General features: G+C 38.1%; 1 long non-coding RNA gene across 6 annotated transcripts in view; it reads right to left on the reverse strand.

Moving 5' to 3' along the window:
• The window catches only part of LOC141377622 (uncharacterized), a 133,160-nt gene that overhangs the window by 44,786 nt on the left and 65,477 nt on the right, over positions 1 to 22,897 (reverse strand). For 5 of the 6 annotated variants that reach the window (XR_012390053.1, XR_012390056.1, XR_012390054.1 and 2 more), the window contains exons 2-3: positions 8,914 to 9,055; positions 370 to 526 (exon numbers count right to left, since the gene is read on the reverse strand). This is a non-coding gene — a long non-coding RNA (uncharacterized lncRNA). Of the gene's footprint in view, positions 1 to 169; positions 527 to 8,913; positions 9,056 to 22,897 lie in introns of those variants that run through there. The other variant, XR_012390051.1, reaches the window with a different exon arrangement.

Here is a 22,897-nt window from a genome sequence, read left to right on the forward strand (position 1 = left end):
AACACCAACTGACCCAGCCGGGACTCAAACCAGCGACCTTCTTGCTGAGAGGCCACAGTGATAACCCCTTAGCCACCATGCCGCTCAAGCTCACCAACTTCTATTCAAAACAAGCCCAAAAAAGCACGTCTTAAAACAATCTTAAACATTCACAGACTCAAATCTCATGAAAATCTGGTCTTTTTTTAATCATTTAGATTTTTTTATTCAAAATAATAACGCAAATAAAGGGATAAAAGTCGATCAATGAGGCTGTGAAGCACACTGGACTCCAGCAGCTCTCCTGTATCATCAGCACACCCAAAATAAAAGACAAAAGAGCGAAAGACGGAGGAGGAGGAGATGATGAAGTCCTCCTGGTGTCTTTACCTTTAATGTGAGGAGCATTAGTGCATCAGGGCTCTCTCTCCGGACCGCTGCACTTCTCCAGCTTAATTATTAAGAGTGCGGCTAATGAACTGCAGGATTACGGAGGTGATAATGGCGTCCTGGTGGCGCATTAAGTCTTGCTGGATGTCATTGTGCTCTGAGGACGAGAGAATGAGACAAGGGGAAGACATAAGAAAGAAAAGTCAAAGAGAAATAAAAGTGTGTGTCTTGTGGGACGCGAGCGGCTGGCGCTGGTGTGCGGTGTGTGTGAGGCTGTAACCTGCTAATCTCAGTGCTGAAATCAACAAACACACTCACGGAGCATGTGCTAAACAGGATAAACCCGCTAACAACTGCTCAACTTTACGTGCTGCATATTAACTTGCTTTTTTTTAAAGATAAGTTTCATATGCACGTTCAGAACTGTGCTCGGTGTTGTGTTTGAGCACTGAACAATGCTCTTCTTCTTTATTACATACACCCTTGTCACATTTCTGGGTTTCTCAGTAGTGGATGCATCATAGCAGGTAAACTGAGAGCGCAGTGAATCTGAGAGTACAGCACATCCTTATTCTACAATCCTATTCACCAAACTAATAACAGAGAAACTCCAGGATGGTGTTATCAAGACTTTCAGACAGGGGAAAACAATAGTGTGAGACTGATATCGGCAACAAGAGGAGAGAATCATAACAGATTTACTCTCCCCAATAGATGCTGCATTAGAAACACCTCACACAAGCACTCATTCATTCATTCATTCATTCATTTTCTTGTCGGCTTAGTCCCTTTATTAATCCGGGGTCGCCACAGCGGAATGAACCGCCAACTCTTTCAGCAAGTTTTTACGCAGCGGATGCCCTTCCAGCCACAACCAATCTCTGGGAAACACCCACACACACACAGACTCATACACTATGGACAATTTAGCCCACCCAATTCACCTGTACCGCATGTGTTTGGACATGACTCACGCTCTGTGCAGCCTTTAACTGCAGCTCGTGCTGTTATTGATCAGACGCACGACTTCAAAACTACAGCGGCCGTTTGTCGACTGAACTTAGTTTATTTTTAATGTCTTGGTCACTGTTTGGAGGGCCGGAACAAAGTGCTTCGGGGGTCGGATTCAGCCCGCAGGCCACTAATTGAATAGCCCTGGTCTACACACACACGGCTTTCTGACGCTACAGTACCTACCAAGTGCATCTAAGGGTGCGTTCACATCTGTAGTTCGCTTCATTTGGTCCAAACCAAGCGCAATAAATGATGCATTGTTGCATTTTCTGCCGTCTTTCGGTCGTTTCCACACCACACTGCTGGCTTTGGTCCGAACCAGTTGAAACGAACCAAAATGCAGTCATCTGACAAAATCCACATCTCTCATTGGCCAGATGCTGCTGAACATATTTCCTAAACTGCTTATTGATTGGATATAATTCACGTGCGGGAAAATGCCAGTGAACTCCTGCAGGTAAACAAAACCTTTTACTCTGGAGGGACGACTGCGCTGACTGATTGTATCCCTGCTTTAGTCAAACTATACATTACGAGAATGAAGCGCGTCCGCGGCTAGAAAACAGTGTGTAATGCATCACTCGTCACTTCAGGAGGAGGCGTGAATTAATTTAGCTAAACTGCGACATGCTCATCTTGCGGAAATATTACCAACGATCCATCAGCTAATGTTTTCCCTCTCTCTCTCTCTCTCTCTCTCTCTCTCTGTCTCTGTTGGTAAAGCGCTGTCAACAAATGTTTTTCCTCCATATCCCATAATGCACAGCGCATCGGCCTACGGCAGCTGGATTAGTCCAAAAGGTGCAGTACTTTTTGCGATTGGACCTGTTTAAGTACGGATCATATTCTCACCACAGACGAACCGCTCCAGGGTTTGTTTGAAAGCGAACCGAGACCACCTCTTCAAGCAGGTCTCGGTACGCTTATTTGGTCCGCTTTTGGTGCGCACTCGAGTACGACCGCTGCATTCTCACCTGCCCAAACCAACCGCACCAAAAGGGGAAACCAACTCTAGTGCGATTCAGTGGAACTAAATAAGGCAGGTGTGAAAACACCGTAAGTTACAGGGAAATGCAGAGGGTTTATTTTCTCCCATTCGCCGTGCGGTCTCCATTACAACTACACTCTTCCAGCAGTTCCTGCATCCAACATCTGGTTCGTCACGGGCGGCATACAGGAAATGCTCCTGAATGAAAGTGTCAAACTGTAGTTAAAGTCCACTAATTAATAATTTGTCAATTAATTGTATTACTGATGTCCATGTAAACACAGTCACTGTCGTCTCCTCTGCGTCTGTGTGTTGTTTTGCCTGTGTAAATCAGCACGTGCACAAACAGAAACTCCCATTTTTATGCAAATGTTTATGCACCCTCCCTCTTTCCCTCCCCCGACACTCCCCCCTTAACAGAGCAGGACACGCCCCCTTTCCTGACTTTTTCCAAACTAGAGGTGTGAGAACACCCTGCGGAGACGGGGGATTCGTGACCCTTTAAAGTCACGTCTCGTCTTCAGTTTTGGGCTGCACTCTCTGCACTCACTACAAAGCAAACCATGCCAAAGCCCAAGAGCCCAAGTGAACCACACCTCTTCCAACCGGACCAGGGCCGGCCAGCTGAACCATGCCTGAGCCCGATTTAGAGCACTCACACTTCTCAAACCATCCGAAAACGGGCCTGGCCTCGATTCAGAAAGCATAGCGTGAGTGCGCCCTTACTGCTGCTTACTGAGGGTCCGTTCCAATATATTGTGCTGATGTTCACTATATAGTCATCATGACTAAAGTCATGCTGCCTCAGTCTGATGAGGAGGAACACACTCATATCTGTGCACACATGAGGAATAACACACAGATAATAGAACAGCCGGACAATAACTCGAAATAAAAGTTCAGAAATCTGCTGAATGTTGTTGATGTCTGACAGATGAACACACACACGCGCACACACACACACACACACACACACACACACACACACACACACACACACACACACACACACACACACACACTGCCATCGGAGTTCTGCTATTTCTCTTGGATGAATTGCTCGTGTGTGCAGTGATACATTATTTCACACACACCTTGTGTTAACACAGGGATACAGCGCTCAGGAGAACTAGAAATGCAGTGTGTGTGTGTGTGTGTGTGTGTGACCCAGTTCTGTCCACGTTTGCCTTTTATCTGTGTGTATATGTGAGTGTGTGTGTGCGTTTTACACACCATGGGCCCTGTCAGAAGAAAAGGCCCCTCTGTGTGGTCTTTGACATGTTAGCATCCTGCTGCCATCACACACACACACACACACACACACACACACTCACACACACACTCACACACACACTCACACACACTCATATTGTACACGCTCACACACACACACAAAGAGATACACACACGCATACACACACACACACACACACACACACACACACACACAAACACACTCATATTGTACATGCTCACACACACACAAAGAGATACACACATGCATACACACACACACACACACACACACACACTCATATTGTACATGCTCACACACACACAAAGAGATACACACATGCATACACACACACACACACAAAGAGATACACACATGCATGCATATACACACACACACACACACTTATATTGTACACGCTCACACACACACAAAGAGATACACGCACGCACACACACACACACTCATATTGTACATGCTCACACACACACAAAGAGATACACACACGCATACACACAAACACACACACACACACTCAAATTGTACATGCTCACACACACACAAAGAGATACACACACGCATACACACACACACACACACACACTCATATTGTACATGCTCACACACACACACAAAGATATTCACACATGCATACACACACACACACACACACACACAAACACATATAATTTACAAACAAGGGATACACACATGCATACACGCACACACACACACACATCACAGATGCACACATACATACTCAAACATGTCCATACAAACACGAACACTACACAGATGCTCACAAACACACTCACATATACTGTACACACACTCTCATAAACACACACAAGAGATACACACAAGCATACACACACACACACAAACACACACATCACTAATGCAAACATACACACTCAAACGTGTCCATACAAGCACACACAAACAAGAGATATACACATGCATACACACACACACACACCATGACACTAATGCAGGCACACACACACATACATACTGAACAGAAACACATGCACACAATCACACAAATGTACACACACAGTCACTCAAAATCACACACACACACTCACTCTTTCATACTCACACACACACTCTCTCTCTCTCTCTCTCTCTCCCTCTCACACACTCACTCTTCCCACGATGCTCTCTGCCCAGTGGGGCTCTGGTTTACCCATGATCCCCGGCGTGTGTGTGCGTGTGTGTTTCTGATGTCCAGAGGGGCAGCGGTCCCATTTATCATCTTTTAATGTGACGTCTCACATTTATCACAGCAGTGCTGGAACACGCGTCCGCCATCCCAAATCAGCTTCATTAGCGCACGCTGAAGCGCTGGCTAATTAAATCCACACACACACTCCGCCGACCAGAGAGCCAATTATAACACACACACACACACACACAACATGATGAAGTATTGGTCTCTCTGTTAAAGAGGCGTCGCATGCTAATATTTGTGTGTCGCTGACCCCTCCAGCGCTCTGACGTTCTGTTCATTCAGCTTTCTGAATAATATATAGATCAGGCCTGCGTGTGTAATTACGCAGCGCTGGAGTTCTCATGACGCTGAAGTGTGTGTGTTGATTCAGAGCGTAATTATACATATTCACTTACAACACATGAGCAGTTGACTAGCTAAACTCTGTCCAACGGGCGGTCAGATCAACCCTATTGGGGAAATACCTACCCTTATCACACAAGACGTCACGGGTTCAACCACGCATACCAGATTGCAATAGCAAACGTGGTGTTGTGCGGTACAATGCCAAACTGCATTATCATCAATTTTACCTGTCAGGAATTGCACTTCACAGAGCAGCGTCTTGAGCAATTTTGTGTGGGTTTTAGTGCATTTTTACTGTGGTTTTGCTACTTTCACTGCACTATTATTTGCATCAGAAATGTTGCAAACTGTCCAGAAAATACTTTGAGATTTAGTCATTTTTTGATATTTGCACAAGAAACAAACAATATATTTATTTATTTATTTATTTAATTATTTATTTATTTATTTATTTATTTGGCAGTAAAATGTAAAAATATTTATTTTATTTTATTACGTTTTCAGGTCATATACAAAGTTTTTTTGACAATATTATATTATATTATATTATATCATATTATATTATGTTATATTATATTAAATATATTATATTAATTATATTATAATAAATAATATTACATTATATTATATTAATTGTATTATATTATATTATATTATATTATATTATATTATATTATATTATATTATATTATATTAATTGTATTAAATTAATTATATTATATTATGTTATATTATATTATATTATATTATATTATATTAATTGTATTAAATTAATTATATTATATTATGTTATATTATATTATATTATATTATATTATATTATATTATATTATATTATACTATATTAATTGTATTAAATTAATTATATTATATTATATTATATTAATTGTATTAAATTAATTATATTATATTATATTATATTATGTTATATTATATTATATTAATTGTATTAAATTAATTATATTATATTATATTATTATATATTATATTAATTGTATTAAATTAATTATATTATATTATATTATATTATATTATATTATATTATATTATATTATATTATATTAATCGTATTATATTAATTATATTAATTATATTATATTATATTATATTATATTATATTAATTGTATTATATTATATTATATTATATTAATTGTATTAAATTAATTATATTATATTATATTATATTATATTATATTATATTATATTATATTATGTTATATTATATTATATTATATTATGTTATATTATATTATATTATATTATATTATATTATATTAATTGTATTATATTATATTATATTATATTATATTATATTATATTATATTATATTAATCGTATTATATTAATTATATTAATTATATTATATTATATTATATTATATTATATTATATTATATTATATTATATTAATTGTATTATATTATATTATATTATATTATATTAATTGTATTAAATTAATTATATTATATTATATTATGTTATATTATATTATATTATATTATATTATATTGATTGTATTAAATTAATTATATTATATTATATTATATTATATTATGTTATATTATATTATATTATATTATATTATATTATATTATATTATATTATATTAATTGTATTATATTATATTATATTATATTAATCGTATTATATTAATTATATTAATTATATTATATTATATTATATTATATTATATTATATTAATTGTATTAAATTATATTATATTATATTAATTGTATTAAATTAATTATATTATATTATATTATGTTATATTATATTATATTATATTATATTATATTAATTGTATTAAATTAATTATATTATATTATATTATATTATGTTATATTATATTATATTATATTATATCAATTGTATTATATTATATTATATTATATTAATTGTATTAAATTAATTATATTATATTATATTATATTATATTATATTATATTATATTATATTATATTATATTATATTATATTATATTATATTAATTGTAATAAATTATATTATATTATATTAATTGTATTAAATTAATTATATTATATTATATTATGTTATATTATATTATATTATATTATATTAATTGTATTAAATTAATTATATTATATTATATTATATTATGTTATATTATATTATATTATATTATATTATATTATATCAATTGTATTATATTATATTATATTATATTAATTGTATTAAATTAATTATATTATATTATATTATATTATATTATGTTATATTATATTATATTATATTAATTGTATTATATTATATTATATTATATTAATTGTATTAAATTAATTATATTATATTATATTATGTTATATTATATTATATTATATTAATTGTATTAAATTAATTATATTATATTATATTATATTATATTATATTATATTATATTATATTATATTATATTATATTATATTATATTATATTATATTATATCTAGCTTTCTAGATATGATATAGATATCTAAACATATTTATCTAGATATGATATAGCCAGTCACATCTGTTTCTGTAATAGTTAAATCACAGTGAGTTCATGCATCTAGCACATTATTGTATAGCTATATTCTACTGTAACATGCTGTCAGTTAGCAGCGGATAATAAATCGACTTCTTATAAAAATACCTAAGATGGCTGGAAGAACACATATAGAGCATTTATTGTGGCAGTCGTGTAAATGATCAGTTAAAGCATTTATATGTTTATTCACATCTTATTGTCATTCAACTACAGCAATAGCTGGACGCCTTCATCCATATTAGGGATTTCCTGGAATGTTCTACTACTTTTTTGAGGCTTATATGGATTTTCTGCTCAAGTGTGAGGGAAACGGGCATTACATGCATTTACAGTGCTACACTGACCACATCACCCCATTTTGAGGAAAACTGGAAAAAAAAATCTCCCTCTGAAGACATTTGAAGTAAACATATTTCTAGCATATAGATCTTTATTTATTTATTTTTTTATACATTTTTTTGTTTTTATATCAAAAATAGCCTATTGAATATCAATATCTTGCAAGGTATTGAATTTAGAAATTCCAGTATCCTGACAACACTGCACCTCAGTTAATCCCTCTGTCCAAATGAACATGCTTGTAGCTGTGTATCGTATTGGATAATAACTCACACTATAAAATAAATCATATTTTCAGGTTTGAAGACATGCAGAAAATGACATTTTCAAAAAACAAACAGAAACTGCAAATCATTTATCAATGTTTTTTCTTTTCTGTGTTAAAAGTTACAGAGCTTCACAATTTAATGTTAAAGAACGGTCAACTCAGAACTCTTTATTTATTATTAAACCATTTATAATCCTGTTATTAAGATTAGAGTAGATCACCTTATGAAAGTGGGGGTACTTTAGCGAGGTGAATTAGATTTTCTTTTTTGTTTGGGAGGGGGCTACTTTGGGGATGAAGCCCTTATCCCTTTCTACCCTAGCAAAGACCAAAGGGGAGTCAATCTAAACACTACACAAGTGTTAAACTTCCTCTGTAAACTGGATGTTGAAATCAGACGAGCACTTAAACATGAACAGCCTCATTACATAAACCCTTCTGGAATGTTCATCTATAGTCCACATTGCCCACACTGCATTGTGACGATTGCAGTATCACACATTACGATATCCATGCTGAAACTATAGTGTGTGTGTGTGTGTGTGTGTGTGTGTGTGTGTGTGTGTGTGTGTGTGTGTGTGTGTTTGACTCTTTACCTGACCACTGGGAACTCTTTTCCACAACCCATTTCCAGCTCCGGCCTCCCGCAGAGAGGGCTGTGTTCGGGATGGGATGTATCAGGATCAATGGAGTGTAAAACACGAGCGCGAGGCCGCGGCGTCACATCTGTGGCCTCCGCTGTGGAAAACACATTTAACGCTTCTCAGTAAATGCCATTCGTGGAGGAAGAAGAGCAGAGAGCGGCTAATGATTGCTGTAGTTTCAGTAGCGGAGCTGTATTTCAGCTCTTTATGAGCCTGTCAGGGATGTGCAAAACAGAGCCGGAGATCTTAATTTATCTCAGAAAGGGAAGTGAAGCACTATTTTGACACACTTTGGCATCTTGAAATTCTTAATGCGCTTCACACAGGTGAGTGGGCTTGACAAACCAACTGTAGGACACACTCTTTTCCTCACCATATGCACAAGACAGCTTATAAGGTGGACGGACGGATGGAATGTGATTATAATGGAAGTCAATGAGGGAAAATAAGCACCAACATCACATCACCAAAGGGGGAGTCAATCTGAACAGTGCATTAATGAGTAGAGCTGCAACTAACGATTATTTTAATAATATATTAGTATGGCGATTATTTATTTTAATTTTTGAATGAATCGGATAAAAGTGTGGAGTTTGCATGTTCTCCCCGTGTTGGCATGGGTTTCCTCCGGGTGCTCCGGTTTCCCCCACAGTCCAAACACATGCGCTATAGGGGAACTGATCAACTACACTGGCTGTAGTGTATGAGTGTGTGTGAGAATGAGTGTGTATGGGCGTTTCCCAGTGTTGGGTTAGGGCTGGAATGTCATCCACTGTGTAAAACATATGCTGGAATAGTTGGTGGTTCATTCCGCTGTGGGGCCCGTTGATTAAAGATCTGAAAACTGTCTTACAGTAAAGTTCTACAACCAAACTGAATCATGATTCACTTATTTAAACTCCATTATGATTGTCTGTTATGAAATAAACTTATGTTTTTCACCAGATCCTCTCATTTAAGCTCTCGGTTCACCCGCGCTGCAGTTGTTCCAGTTCAGTTCAGTCACACAGCAGGCTGAGGGCTGTACTGTTTGTGTTTGGTTTAATGAATCTCGCATGCGCAGTATTATCTGTTCACTGCTTCTCAATGTTGATCTCAGTGTAGCGGTACTGTTCTAATAACTGAATGAGAGAATCAGGGTTCAACGCTAAGAATTTTTTCTACTGGCTCGATCAGACCAGTGGTTTAGATTTTTACTTGCCCTGCCAATATTTTCACTGACCCCAACTAAAAAACTGCTATTTCTTTCCCACAAATAAAAAAAATGTGTCAAAATGTTTGTAAATCTAGAATTTAAATATTTAAAATGTTGCTAAATGGGTCACACTTTACAATAAGGTTCATTAGTTAATGTTCATTAACTAATGCATCTACTAAGATGAACAAACAATGAACAATACATTTATTATTGTTTATTACTGTGTTTGTTCATGTTAGTTAACGTTAGTTAATGAAAATACAGTAGTTCATTGTTACTTCATGTTAACTCATGGTGCATTAACTAATGTTCGCAAGCATGGACTTGGAAGTTAATAATGCATTAGTAAATGTTCAGTTATGATTAATAAATGCTGTACATGTGTTGTTCATTATTAGTTCATGTTAGTAAATACATTAACTAATGAACCTTATTGTAAAGTTTTACCGCTAAATGTATAACAAGCAAAACTCAAAGTGTTTTGCAAACAAAAGTAGCAAAATGTGCAGGTATTTTATTGCAAAACAAAAGATGGCTGACCTGCCAAACTAATGGCAAACTGTACAAAACATCACTTTATTTTTTAGTCGTGGTGTACTCTTGTAAATGTCCGCCTCCAAGACGTTAACAAACTTTTTTTTAGCATCATCATTTGATGTTGCCGCCATGTTGCTGTCTCTTCGCTGTACTGGCTGTTATACTGGAAAAAAATAACATGCTCACAACATCCAATCAGGGGTGCGTTTCCCAAACAAGCAAGTAACTCGCTGCTAAACTATAATAGTACGATGCATCGTTTGGGAAAATAACTATGTAGTGACGAGTGTTTCCCAAAACCGTAGTTTCTCTGTGGCAGATCCATCGCTTGAACCATGTTAGTTATAACTTCAAACGCCCATAATGATGCTCTAAACAGGTGGAGGAACAGCTTCTTTAGAGAAAAACCCATAATTTCTTTGTGCAGATGATATTGTTTTACACACACATTTCAAATAAAAACCCATATTAAATTTGGTTAAAGCATGCACTCACTCCCCATATTAACTGAAATATATGTAAATGGCACATATAGGGCCTGTGTTTGCTTTACTAATATTATTGAGAAGTTGAACATCACATATTCTATTCTAAAACATATCCCTTACAAAAGCTAACACTATTCTAATATCATATAGAAATCATATCAATAAATAAATGAGGAAATTTATTAAGAAACTAAATGTAATATTTATTGTTTATTAAAAATGAAAAAACACACTTTTATAATATTATATATAATATTAATGATGATGATGATGATGATGATGATTATTGTCATTATTATTAAGTAGGATGTTGCTTTTTATTTATTTTTTTTAGAAAAGTCTACTTTTACAATTTGACACATGTAAACCACAGCAGAAATGCAGCTGGCCCATATTATATACAGTACAGATTTAATAAATATAATAAATAACCTACTATAAATTAAAATAATTAACGTATGCTTTATGTTTTCACAAGCTTTGGAGATGTAACGTAAATTCCGCTTTTAAATAATAGGTCACCTATAGCTTTCGCCATGAGGCTGTGTTCAAAATGACATCAATGTTTTCAAAGTGCACTGCAAAGGGAGCACAACTGTAAACATGAAGATTGCTAAAACTGAACTGTAAAAATAGTTTGAAAGCAAATTACACCTGAGAGATGAGCTTACTGCTTTATTATTAATAATTCCAACTTTGAATGTTATAGTGTTCTAAATGAATAGGGCATGGGGGGGATAAGTGGGATTAGAACACAGCCAGGAACTCTGCTTCTAACTACAGCTCCAGGGTTGTAGTTGTGAGTGTTCAAGTTTGCGACGCAGTTCGCGAATGTTCGTTGGAGCGACAGATTTGGGAAACGGCGAATCAACAAACTATGTTGGTAACGACGGAACTTGTGGCCTTAGTTGGCTAGCGTTAGTTTTGGGAAATGCACCCTAGATAAGAGGAACAGAGAAGGTAGCATTTAAAAGCTTTAAAACAAAAACTGTTTCTCGATTCTAAGACTGTATATTTGTATATTTGACACAGTTGACAAAAAAACAAAACAATTGCAGACAAATTAAACTTTAGTAACAGCAGCAGTGGCCTGATCTACAGTCCCGAGCATCTCACATGCTGGCCCCGGGCCATCAGGCAGTCCTTATTGTTGAGCCCTGAGTATATATTGGATTATTTAGAGTCAGAGGGGTTATTAGGCTTGTTATAAAGTAAGTAGTTTGTGGATAAGTGCTTACTGGAGACGCAAATCATTCCAAATGAATCATTTTGATTGGGTGAACTAATTCAACCGGTTCACTTAGAAGATCCGGTTAAAAAGATCACTATACAGAAATAAAACCTGTTATTGAGCACAAATGTGTTAAAGTCATAGTTTTAAGTGTCTGTATTTAATGCTGTCACCGTGCTGCTGTCATGTCCACTTGTTGTTTTTGTCGAGGGAGCAACAGCGAGGATGACTGGAGGAGGAACAGCTCAATGGCAGCAGGAGTACAGACTCTGAGGCGGCGTACGGGTCAAACACCTGCAGCGCAGATTATATTCACTTCTAAAAGGCTCACAGGAAGATTATGTGTTAAATACATTCACAAAGACGAAAACCAAGGAGGTTTCTGCTCTAACTTTAGTAGTTTCAGTCAGTTTTGTATGAACACAATACAGTTTCAGTTAGTTATAGTTTAAAAAAACTTTATTTATTTTAGTTTATTTTAGTTAACCACAATTATTTTACATTTTAGTTAACTATAATAACCTTGGAACACGGCCCTCTCTGCGGGAGGCTGGAAATGCGTTGTGGAAAAGATCTCCCAGGGGTCAGGTGAGGGGTAAAACACACACACACACACACACACCTGCAGGCAGCCCGTCCAGTGCCTGTCACACCTCTGAACCCGTGTGGACCGCCGGTGTCCCGTCACGGCCTCTGCAGCTCGTGGTGTCTCCGTCTGCATTACAGACATCTGTGCTGCGCCGATGAGCAGATTAATCATTTCTGCAGAACAATTTTGATAAATGAGCTGCTCGCTTTAGAGTGCCGCTGCTCCTGCGCTGCCTTACCCCAGTGGTGCACACACACACACACACACACACACACACACACACACACACACACACACACACACAGCCCCCGCTTCCACATGCTGCAGGCTTATTTTAAACCCACACACACGGATGAACACACACATACAAGTCCATGCACACACACACACACACACACACACAGTACAAAACGCATGCACGCGCACACACACACACACACACACAAAATACACAAAATACACAAAACTCTCGCATTTAAACCACATAAGCAGACACATGCATACATGCACACACACAACCACATACACATATACACACACACATATACAGTGTTGGGGAGTAAGTAGTCACATGTAACGGCGTTACGTAATTTAATTACAGAATAAAAGTACTAGTAATGCGTTACAGTTACTGAGAAAACATGTGTAACCAGGGGCGTTGCGAGGGGGGGGGCTTTGGGGGCTTAAGCCCCTGATGTATTGTCAAAAGCCCCTGATCTTTTGGAATATGTTGCACTTAAATAAAAAAAGGTTGTATAACATTTATTTTGTTATCAAAGTTCTGACAATTAACACGTGTATATCACGCGTATTCTACCTAAAGCAGCGTTTGTGTCACATGGTTTAAAAATATTCCGCCACTGCACATCATTCATTATTTTGAGCAGCTGAAGCTGATGAGGTAATAATACAGCTGTTTCGCAAAACTGAATAGTTCAAGTTACAGATGAAGCTTAATATTTGTTTTACAGCAGAAAATGTGTGTAGTTTTGGTGAAATAACATAACTGTAGGTAATCAATAAAATGTGCTGCACATTAATGTAAATACATGCGAATTAGTCAGAAAAATGTAAATTGTACTAGCTTTCTAGATATGATTATATATATCTAGACATCTTTATCTAGATATAATATAGCCAGTCACATCTGTTTCTGTAATAGTTAAATCACAGTGAGTTCATGTATCTAGCATATTATTTTATGGCTATATTTTACAGTAACATGCTATAGTTAGCAGCGGATTATAAATCGACTTTCTTATGAAAATACCTAATGCCCCCGGGCCCCCTGTTTATTTTTTTAACACATTTCTAAACATAGTTTTAATAGCTCATCTCTAATAACTGATTTATTTTCTCTTTGTCATGATGACAGTAAGTAATACTTGACTAGACATGTTTAAAGAAACTTCTATACAGCTTAAAGTGACATTTAAAGGCAGGTTAGGGTAATTTGGCAAGTCATTGTATAACGATAGTTTTTTTATGCCGACTATCGGAAAAAAATATAGCTTAAAGGGGCAAATTATTTTGACCCTTAAATGGTTTTTTAAAAAATGTAAAACTGCTTTTATTCTAGCCTAAATAAGACAAATAAGACTTTCTCCAGAAGATAAAGTATTATCAGACATACTGTGAAAATGTCCTTGCTCTGTTACACATCATTTTGAAAATATTTAAAATAGGAAAAAAAATGAAAAGGGGGGCAAATAATTCTGACTTTATCTACATTTATTGTCACAGTCGTGTAAATGATCAGTTTAAGCCTTTTTTTATGTATATTCAGATCTTATTTTCATTCAACTCCAGCAATAGCTGGATTCCTTCATCCATAACATTAGGGTTTTCCTGGAATATTCTACAACTTTTGTGAGGCATATATGGAATTTCTGCTCAAGTGTGAATGAAACAGGCATTACATGCATTCAAAGTGCTACAATGCCCACATCACCTTATTTTGAGGAAAACTAAAAATCTCCCTCTAAATAAATTTGAAGTAAACACATTTCTAGCATTTAGATCTTTATTTTTTTGTACTATTTTTGATACAATTGTTTTTAAAAAAGCCCATTGAAAATCAATATTTTGCGACGTATTGAATTTAGTAATTCCAGTATCTTGACAACACTACACCTCAGTTAATCACTCTGTCCAAATAAACATGTGTGTAGCTTTGTATCACATTGGATAACAACTTGGTCTATAAAAAAAATCATATTTTCAGATTTGAAGACATGCAGAAATTTTAATTTTCAAAAAACAAACAGAAACTACAAATCAGGAGAGGAGATAGGAGGCTCAAGGGGCATGATATGGCTCATAACAGAATAGTAAATAAGAAGTGGGTCATTTATCATTTTTTTTTCCTTTTTGGTGTTACAAGTCACAAAGCTTCACAATTTATTGTTATAGACTGTCAACTCAAAAACCCTTTATTTATCATTAAACCATCTCTAATCCTGTTATTAAGATTAGAGTAGATCAACTTATGAAAGTGTTTTTTTTTTGGTTTGGGGGGGGGGGGGTATGGGGGTTCTTTGGTGCTAAGCCCCTTATCCCTTTCGACCCTAGCAACGCCCCTGTGTGTAACTGTGTAAAATACATGTGTAAATCACAGATACTCATGGAAATGTTGAAGTTTAGTAACGGGGCTACATCTGAATGTGCTGAATAATATCAATCTGCTGCTTTGCCGGTGTGTGCCGGTTTTTCGGTGGTCGACAACAAGCTTTTTGGTGCGTTACTGACATCTCTCGCTCTGGGGTGCGTTTCCCAAAACCATCGTTAGCCAACTAAGACTGCAAATTCCGTGGTTACAAACATAGAATGTTGATTAGCCGTTTCCCAAATGCATCGCTCCAACAAACATTCGCAAACTGCGTCGCAAACTTGAGCACTCGCAACTACACCTCTGGAGCTGTAGTAAGAAGCAGAGTTCCTGGATGTGTTCTAATCCCACTTTACGCAGGTAACAGCGTTTGCCACTGAATCTACACATTTTAAGTGCGAGAGGTTCTGTATAATCCTAAAGTTTAACACAGCTCATAAGAAGACCGCTATTGCTATTAAGATGAAATGCAAATAATAAGTTCTATATCAATATAAATGTGGGGCAGGGCGATGGATCACGATGCTGCCTCAGTATCGTGAAGTTTGTCGGCCATCGACGATGGAATTTTCTATCGGCACAACCCTAGTTGAAAATATTCATTGGAAACTTGAAGGTAATCAACAAGTAATCAGATGTAATCAGTTACTTTACTTTTATAGACCTTTTTCTATAACACAAAATTACCCATAATGCTTTGCCTGTACGCGCAGGGAGAATGCCAAGAACTTCCGGTCGGCAGCTGATGAGTGTAAACATTTGGACATCTTTGAAACAATAGTTTTAATCTATGTTACCTGCTTTTATCATCTTTGAACTAATCCTGCTGTTGATTCACTAAAGTACGGTGGCTGGGAAGTGCAAAACAACATTACAAAGTGGGAAACACTTACAAAGCTCGAGACAAATTTACATTTTGAAAAACATTTTTACCGACGCAAAACCCTTTTACAAGTCCCCAAACACATTTACAATTACAGATTCCTTACGGAAAGGGAATGTACCACACACCGGAAGTGACCCAGAATGCACCACACACATCAGAAAATATCAGCTCTTGTGTGACTTTGTAGACAGGTTTCCACGAGTCTACAACTATAAAAATCATGGTTTGACCAACTGCGATTAAAACATATTAGAGATATTCTGAGATATACTATTAGTGAATAGTTTACATCTGGGAAGGGCCTCAGTTAACACGGACACCAGTTAAACCGTAACACCAGCTTCATTCAGTTTACTGTCCTCAAGCAGATGTTTACACCGTGTAGACTTGACATCATGTCCACGATTACAGTGTACGAGTGGCCCTCGTTAAAATATTGAACACATTAATGCAGTATGACTGCTGTATGACAGTATGACAGTATGACTGCTGCATGTGTCCTTTATAAACTCCAAACACCGACCACACGTAAAGCAAAACCGCGTTAAGCTGCTCATGTGTTTGCAGCAAAACAACCCTCGACCGCTGTCCATGTTCGCTCACCATAAACGCCATGTACTCCACAACACAAATTTACCACGCTCACCAACAACAACAACAACTTTCCCCCACGTCACTCCCGGTGTGGTACATTCCACGTCACTCCCGGTGTGTGTGGTACATTCCCTTGGTAATAGTGATTCACACTTTGTAATGTTGTTTTGCACTTCCCGGCCACCGTACTAAAGTCAACAGTTTCTCTCTTTCAAATATATAACCAGCCCAAACTAATGTACTTCACCAAAATGTCTGACACACACACATAGCCTGTACTGTCCCACTAGCACACAGGTGTCAAACTCAGTTCCTGGAGGGCCGCAGCTCTGCACAGTTTAGTTCCAACCCTAATTAAACACACCTGATCAAACTAATTGAGTCCTTCAGGCCTGTTTGAAACCTACAGGTAAGTGTGTTGGAGCAGAGTTGGAACTAAACAGTGCAGGGCTTCAGCCCTCCAGGAATTGAGTTTGACACCCCTGCACTAGCACAAGTGAAAATAAAGTGACATTTTGAAAACGGTGGTGAATACTACACCATGGTTTCTGCCGCATTCATTCTTCCATGGCGGGGAGCCACAACACAATGCATCCCGCCACGGCTACATTACAGCTTCTCATTCAAAACATTCAGTCATTGTTGTTGTTTTTATTAGCAGGTTATAATCACACCAAAACTTGTTAAAAGGTTATTGAATTATAACAGAGCAGACTTTTCTGTAATCATATTCGTGCTGTGCATTATTTGTTTAACCCTTAAAGGTGAAGCGCTGACTGACCGAAAGGTGCGTGAGGACACATCAACGCTGTTCTGTACATCTACTGGAGACATTCATATACATTCCTAGCAAATCTAATAAAAGTTGGAGACATACTTACTATAAACACGCTAAATCACACTTCAGCAGCGGTTATTTGAGAGCGCACAAGAAGCTCTGCACTTTAGCAGCGTATATTTAAGGGGGTGTGCAAGAAGCTTTTGGGCACGAACAGGAAATCGTCGTGAAAGCAGAGATTCACATGCTCGTATTATATAAGGGCGATCTCGACTTGTAATACTGCGCTCACCACATCTCTCCACTTGTCACTGAAATAACGCCATAGGTAGTTGGTAGATTTGTGTAAAATAACCTGCCGCCACAGCTGGAACACATAATAGAGGAAACACTGCCACACAAGACACTGAAAGAAACATAAACGGCTCTCGATTAGAATCAACATGCAGATCAGCCAGCAGAGTACCAGTCACAGACTTTTATTGGTCATTTTTGTAAATTGCATGACTTAACGCCACATTCACACGAGGCTTCAGCGTCACGCTTGACTGAAGTCGTGTCTGAAGTTGGGGCTGGCACGATCGTCATAGCAACAACAGCCAATGAAATCAGTCAGCAATAGGCCACTGTCTGAGCTGGCTTTGCGATCTAATTGGCTGACGCTTCCGTCTATGCTTGGAAAGTTGAGCAAGACCCAATTTCTGCAGCGAGCAACGCCTCTGAAGCGGCGCCAACGAATCCACAATGAAGTTCGGCAACGCCTGACGTCACCCATTTAAAGTGAATGGGAAGTGTTGAAGCTGAGGCCCTGTGTGAATGGGGCGTAAGTCCCGTGCACACAGATGTTTTTTGCTCGTGTTTTCCGTCGACGGTTAACACCTTGTGACTAAATAAAGGGCGTCAATGTGATCGTGCACACCAAAGCGCAAACAGCCGCAAAAGCGTCATTTTTAAAGAAACGCCTCATGCTTTTTTTTTTTTTTTGACACACCTCGTCTAAACCTTCTCCACCAATCAGATTGGCAGTTTTGTTCACGTGCACAGAGCTGCTGAAGTAACAATAAACTGCACTTGAAGGTGCTCTAACGGCAAACTGTCAATGCGAACGCAGCGATCGCAATGTGGCGAATAAAGCCCGCCTTCTAGTACAGGAGCCAATCAGCGATCACTATATGGCGAATAAAGCCCGCCTTCTTGTACAGGAGCCAATCAGCGATCACTATATGGCGAATAAAGCCCGCCTTCTTGTACAGCAGCCAATCAGCGATCGATATAAGGCATATAAAGCCCGCCTTCTAGTACAGGAGCCAATCAGCGATTGATATAAGGCGAATCAAGCCCGCCTTCTAGTACAGTAGCCAATCAGCGATCACTATATGGCAAACAAAGCCGGCCTTCTAGTACAGGAGCCAATCAGCGATCACTATATGGCAAATAAAGCCCGCCTTCTAGTACAGGAGCCAATCAGCGATCACTATATGGCAAATAAAGCTGGCCTTCTAGTACAGGAGCCAATCAGCGATCACTATATGGCGAATAAAGCCCGCCTTCTTGTACAGGAGCCAATCAGCGATCACTATATGGCAAATAAAGCCCGCCTTCTTGTACAGGAGCCATTCAGCGATCACTATATGGCGAATAAAGCCCGCCTTCTAGTACAGGAGCCAATCAGCGATCACTATATGGCAAATAAAGCTGGCCTTCTAGTACAGGAGCCAATCAGCGATCACTATATGGCAAATAAAGCCGGCCTTCTAGTACAGGAGCCAATCAGCGATCACTATATGGCAAATAAAGCCCGCCTTCTAGTACAGGAGCCAATCAGCGATCACTATATGGCAAATAAAGCTGGTCTTCTAGTACAGGAGCCAATCAGCGATCACTATATGGCAAATAAAGCCGGCCATCTAGTACAGGAGCCAATCAGCGATCACTATATGGCGAATAAAGCCCGCCTTCTTGTACAGGAGCCAATCAGCGATCACTATATGGCAAATAAAGCTGGCCTTCTAGTACAGGAGCCAATCAGCGATCACTATATGGCAAATAAAGCCGGCCATCTAGTACAGGAGCCAATCAGCGATCACTATATGGCAAATAAAGCCCGCCTTCTAGTACAGGAGCCAATCAGCGATCACTATATGGCAAATAAAGCCGGCCTTCTAGTACAGGAGCCAATCAGCGATCACTATATGGCAAATAAAGCCCGCCTTCTTGTACAGGAGCCAATCAGCGATCACTATATGGCAAATAAAGCCGGCCATCTAGTACAGGAGCCAATCAGCGATCACTATATGGCAAATAAAGCCCGCCTTCTAGTACAGGAGCCAATCAGCGATCACTATATGGCAAATAAAGCCGGCCTTCTAGTACAGGAGCCAATCAGCGATCACTATATGGCAAATAAAGCCCGCCTTCTTGTACAGGAGCCAATCAGCGATCACTATATGGCAAATAAAGCCCGCCTTCTTGTACAGGAGCCATTCAGCGATCACTATATGGCGAATAAAGCCCGCCTTCTTGTACAGGAGCCAATCAGCGATCACTATATGGCGAATAAAGCCCGCCTTCTAGTACAGGAGCCAATCAGCGATCACTATATGGCAAATAAAGCTGGCCTTCTAGTACAGGAGCCAATCAGCGATCACTATATGGCAAATAAAGCCCGCCTTCTAGTACAGGAGCCAATCAGCGATCACTATATGGCAAATAAAGCCCGCCTTCTAGTACAGGAGCCAATCAGCGATCACTATATGGCAAATAAAGCCGGCCTTCTAGTACAGGAGCCAATCAGCGATCACTATATGGCAAATAAAGCCGGCCTTCTTGTACAGGAGCCATTCAGCTATCACTATATGGCGAATAAAGCCCGCCTTCTTGTACAGGAGCCAATCAGCGATCACTATATGGCAAATAAAGCCGGCCTTCTTGTACAGGAGCCAATCAGCGATCACTATATGGCAAATAAAGCCGGCCTTCTTGTACAGGAGCCATTCAGCTATCACTATATGGCGAATAAAGCCCGCCTTCTTGTACAGGAGCCAATCAGCGATCACTATATGGCAAATAAAGCCGGCCTTCTTGTACAGGAGCCATTCAGCTATCACTATATGGCGAATAAAGCCCGCCTTCTTGTACAGGAGCCAATCAGCGATCACTATATGGCGAATAAAGCCCGCCTTCTAGTACAGAAGCCAATCAGTGATCGCTATGGAACGACAAATCCTCGAGGCTTGGACCAGACGTGAGTTTCTGCAGATTTTGTATGATACGAACATTTTGAAATTAAACTAAATAGACAGTTGTTGTTTAATTGTTTTGGTTATTCGTAATATGAAATTTATTCGTAAGCTTGGCAAGTACTTTTGGAGAATTTGATGTTTCCCCATTAAAACAGAACGCCCGAGTGGCGTTTCAAAGATGGCCGCCGAGTGAAATGACTTGCCTTAAAGAGACTTTGGCTATGGCGCCCTCCATGCAGCAGACAAGAAAAAGGTCTATAAAGTAATCAAAGACGTGCACTTCTTATTACATTTTACATAGAGTCATTTATAATCTGTAATCTATTACATTTCCAAAGTAACCTCCCCAACACTGCGCATTTACACACACACACACACGTACACACAAGTATGTACACACCCCACAGGGTGTAAAAGTAAAGTGAGCTGTAAAGCGCTGTGAGCAGTGTTTGTTGGCCAGCGCTGCGCTGCTCTGCATTCTCTGGCAGGTAAAACTTCCAGTTAACATTAACAACCTAATTCAGACATAATTAACACATCAGGGAGAGCGGCACACTAACACACACTCACGAGAGCTGTATCTCAGATGTCCAAATCACAGCGCTCTGAGAGTGTGTGTGTGTGTGTGTGTGTGTGTGTGTGTTTCCTCTAGCTGCGGTTTTGCATTGCAATATCATCACAGTCAGTAATGCATAAACAAGAAGACACACAGACCACAGCGGGATCCATTAACACCGTCAGGTAGCAGAAATAAAGCCGTTCAGATCACTACAGCGCCAAACACACTCAGATTCATCTCCACATTATAATCTGCTTTATTTTCCATGTGATTTTACACTAAAATGAGTGTTACATTAATCCATATGTGCAGAGAAATCTGTCATCCTCAGATCTGAAATGTTTAGTTTAATTTAAAGACCATGGATAGAAATATCCAAGTAATAAGCTATGAACTTAACTTCAATTTAATTAGCTTTTTACGTGTAAATTTAAAGTTAAATTCAATTTCAAGCAGACACTTTAATAGGACATTTTGTCTGACCCATATACTAAAGTTAGATTATTTAAATGAATTATTCCTAATTGATTCTTTTTAGAAACTGCATGTTCTTTTATAAATGTTAGACTGGACAAAGTGTTTATATGTTATACTTTAACTGTATTATAAATCATTATTATTATCATATCTTAACTATTTTGTTTTATCATGAGTCATTCCTCAGAGATTTTGCTCCATATTGACATGATAGCATCACACAGTTGCTGCAGATTTGTCGGCTGCACATCCATGATGCCAATCTCCCGTTCCACCACATCCCAAAGCTGCTCTATTGGATTGAGCTCTGGTGACTGTGGAGGCCATTTGAGTACAGTGAACTCATCGTCATGTTCAAGAAAGCAGTCTGAGATGATTGAGCTTTATGACATGCTGCGTTATCCTGCTGGAAGTAGCCATCAGAAGATGGAGACACTGTGCTCATAAAGGGATGGACATGGTCAGCAGCAATACTCAGGTAGGCTGTGGCGTTGATGCTCAATTGGTACTAATGGACCCAAAGAAAATCTCCCCCACACCATTACACCACCACCACCAGCCTGAACCGCTGATACAAGGCAGGATGATCCATGCTTTCATGTTGTTGAGGCCAAATTGTGAGCCGAGCATCCGAATGTGTCAGCAGAAATGGAGACTCATCAGAGCAGGCAACGTTTCTCCAATCTTCAGTCTCTTAAATCCCCTTTCTTCCCATTCTGATGCTCGCTCTGAACTGCAGCAGATCATCT

This window comes from Danio rerio, chromosome 14, assembly GCF_049306965.1.
Source record: "Danio rerio strain Tuebingen ecotype United States chromosome 14, GRCz12tu, whole genome shotgun sequence".
NCBI lineage: Eukaryota > Metazoa > Chordata > Actinopteri > Cypriniformes > Danionidae > Danio > Danio rerio.